Here is a 3,732-nt window from a genome sequence, read left to right as displayed (position 1 = left end):
GCTCCATCCTAGCCCAAATCCTAGGTTCCACTACATGTTCTACTGTCTGAATGCTTCAAAAGGAGGTTTCTTGAATGGGTGTAGGCCCTTTATAGGTATTATATGCATTCTAAATTACTCCAATTCATTGCCCATATCTTGTACTTAATAATGCACTCATTTCACTACCCAATGCTTTAATACAGGTTTAGATGGTTGCTTTATCAAGCTTTCTACTGGGCAACAGATACTTGCTGCCACTGGTAGGGATGGGAATAACAACATATTCCCTATTGCAATTGGTATTGTTGATAAGGAGGACAAGGAAAGTTGGACTTGGTTTCTTAGCCAATTAAGAGCTTGCATTGGAGAGGGGAACAAGTGGGGCACATACACAATCATCTCTGATAGACAGAAGGTATATTTTTCATTTCACAATTGAATGAGCAATTTCTAGAAATAATAATTTGTTATACTTGCTGCCATTATGAAGTTATATGATTAATACTTGCTGCCATTATGAAGTTATATGATTAATACTTGCTGCCATCTATATAATGACTTAAACAGGGGCTGTTGAATGCAATTCAAGCTGTGTTCCCACACTCACCTCAAAGATATTGTCTTAGACATATCTATGCAAATTTCCAGTCAGCTGGCTTCAGGAGTGAGGAGTTGAAGAAGCATATGGACAATGCTGCATATTCATACACCAAGAATGGTTTTGAGGTTGCAATGAATGAACTGAGAAAGGAGGATGAAGATGCTTGGAAGTGGCTTTGTGATATCCCTAAAGAGACTTGGGCAAGGCATGCTATGGATCACACATGCAAGACAGACCTAGTAGTTAACAATCTTAGTGAAGTGTTTAACAAGATGATACTAGATGTGAGGAACAAGCCAATAAGGAGCTGCGTAGATGGATTCAGAACTAAGTTGATGGTTAAGTACCAAGCAGTTAGAGAGAAGACAGAGAAGAGTAAGTGGGAGATAACACCCACTTATATGGAGAAGTTGGAGGAGTCAAAGAAGTACTCAAGGCAATGCACTGCATACATGGCAGGTCCTGGTATTTGGCAAGTCACTAGTGGGGAGTCTACCTACTGTGTGAACCTTGATAAGTGGACCTGTGACTGCAAGAAATGGGACCTATGTGGTTGGCCATGTAACCATGCAGTTTCTGCCATTACAAGAGTGAAGGGGCAGCCAGAAGACTATGTGCATGAGTTCTTCAAAAAACCATTGTATAAGGAAACATACAAGCACATCATCTACCCTGTACCAGGGCCTGACTGTTGGCCTAGGACACCAACTGCTGACATAGATCCACCAGTGTTTAAAGAGAAGAAGGGAAGAAAGCAAACAGCTAGGAGGAAGGGGCAATTTGAGGTCCCAACAAAGAAGGATACATCAAGGATGGCAACTATCACCTGTAGCAACTCCAAGATGCAGAAACATAGGTACACCTACTGCCCTCAGCCCCTGAAGCCTCATCTGCAGGCAAGAAAGGACAAGCACAAGGTATGGAATATGCACACTGTTGTCATTGTTTTCAACTTATTACCATGAAACTGGCACAAACAACTAGCCTCACCAGTTTTCATTGTTTTAATCATTTGATTCATCCTAATTGTTGGGCTATGATGTGTGCTTTCTTAGACAACCAGAACTCACTACCATGGAGCTGGGGGGAGTTCTACTGCTACTGCACAGCCTGCAACCAGTGCACCACCTGCTGCAACTACTAGGGTTAGAAGAACAACTGCTACTGGTCATTCCCAGCCTGCTACATCTACCAGGGGAAGAAAATCAACTGCTGCTTCTACTGGTCCTGCCTAGCCTGCTGCTTCTACAAGGCCAAGAAGAACAACTGTTGCTTCTACAACGGCAAGCATCACCAGTGATGCTTCTACTACTTCCCAGGCTGCCACAAGAGCTTCAGGTTCAAGCAATGCAGCCAGCAGGAGAGGTGGAAGGCCCTACATGGCACCTAGGGCTGCAACTATAACAGAGGGAGCAACAGTAGGGTCTAAAAGGAAGAGGTTCCAGAGCACCAGGATGAGGGGTTACTTTTATGCCAGTGGCAACTAGTCAGTGCACAATTTGGCTGTTGTCTTTTGAACTGCCTGCCTTAAGTATTTCTAAATATCATAAACTATGCCTGGGAACTGCTATGTGTAATCAGTATTTAGCTTGAGAACTTGTTTGTGTTACCATGCTAAGTTTGAGAACTGTTATGGATGAGAACTTTTATGGTTGAGAACATGTTTGTGTCATCAACAATTTACTTGTTTGATTTGATGCTTTTTCTATTCTAAAAGATTTTGGCCACCTTGAGCCCAAGCCACCCTAAAGCCACCTCGAGCCCTAGCCACTCTAAAGCCACCTTGAAGATTAAATGGTGGTTTGGGTGGTTTTGTCGAGCCCAAGCCACCTTGAAGATTAAATGATAGTTTTAGGTGGCAGATTCATAATAGCATAGCTCTTACTATAGAAAGCTAACAAGATTACATAACTGGGGTAGTTTTGCAGCTAGTCATTACATACATTACATAACTTAACTGGAGGTAGTTTTGTAGAAAATCATTACAGTCATTACATAACTAGGGGATTCCCAAAATATACAACCCCAAGGCCAGCTATATTGTTCCAAGGCCACATATTAGCTTAACATAACTGAGGTGATGAACATCATTGTTCACTCATCAAGGATTGACTTGATCTTGGCAAGCTTGTCCTTGTTGCCATGACCAGCTTTCATAAGATCACCCACCAGAAACTCCAGCTTCTTCTTCTCCTCTACTAGCCAGTCCCTCTCTTTCTTCATCTCATCCCTCTCCTTCCTTGTGTTTCTAATGATCCCCCCTGAGACCTAAGAATGCACTTCATCTCCTTCAGCTTCTGAGCCAGCTTCTCCATCTCCTTCATCTTGCCAAAGTCAGCACTCTGCTTCTCCTTGCTGATATCTAGCTTCTCCATGTCCTTGTCCACATCCATCTGCTTCTGCTTGAACTCTTCATCACTCATGACCCTGTTGTTCTGATCTGCCCAATCAAACATCTTGGTGACATCCTCAACCAGCTGACTGTACTGATCCCCAAGTGTATCCAACTGCTTGTTGACCTTGTCCAACTCTTTCTTATACTTCTCATGGTCAATCATTCTGCCATGATTCTCCTCATGAAACATCTCCCATATCTTCTCCAAACATCTTTGCAGAATAGAAGGCCATGGGGCATCAACCCACTGAGCAACTCCACAGTCAATACCATCCTGCATCAAGTTTCATTTACTTAATTTACTGACATGTTTCATTTACTTAATCAATGTCCTAAACATGTTTCATTTACTGACAGAAACTGATGCTTGCAAAATCACTGTGAAAAAACATGTTTCATCAACTGCAGACAGTCCAAATTGACTGAATTTACTGAATTCACTGCAGACTAACTACCACTAACACAATTAACTGAATTTACTGACAGCAACTGCACACAGTCCAAATTTACTGCATACTAACTACCAAATCTACTTCAGACACTGCAAATTTACTGCATACTAACTTACATTTGATTCTTGCAACTGCAGACAGTCCAAATTAACTGAATTTACTGACAGCAATTATTACAACAATCTGCAGACTAACTACCACTAACACAAACCCTCGTTGGATAACACTGACCTGAGGAACAGCACATCCATAGAACCTCCTCCCAGTGTCCTTTCCTTCAAATGCAACATATTTCATGCATG

The sequence above is a fragment of the Aegilops tauschii genome, chromosome 5 (assembly GCF_002575655.3).
Source record: "Aegilops tauschii subsp. strangulata cultivar AL8/78 chromosome 5, Aet v6.0, whole genome shotgun sequence".
Taxonomy (NCBI): domain Eukaryota; kingdom Viridiplantae; phylum Streptophyta; class Magnoliopsida; order Poales; family Poaceae; genus Aegilops; species Aegilops tauschii.
The sequence above is the reverse complement of the archived record's forward strand: the minus strand, read 5'-3'. Positions refer to the sequence as shown.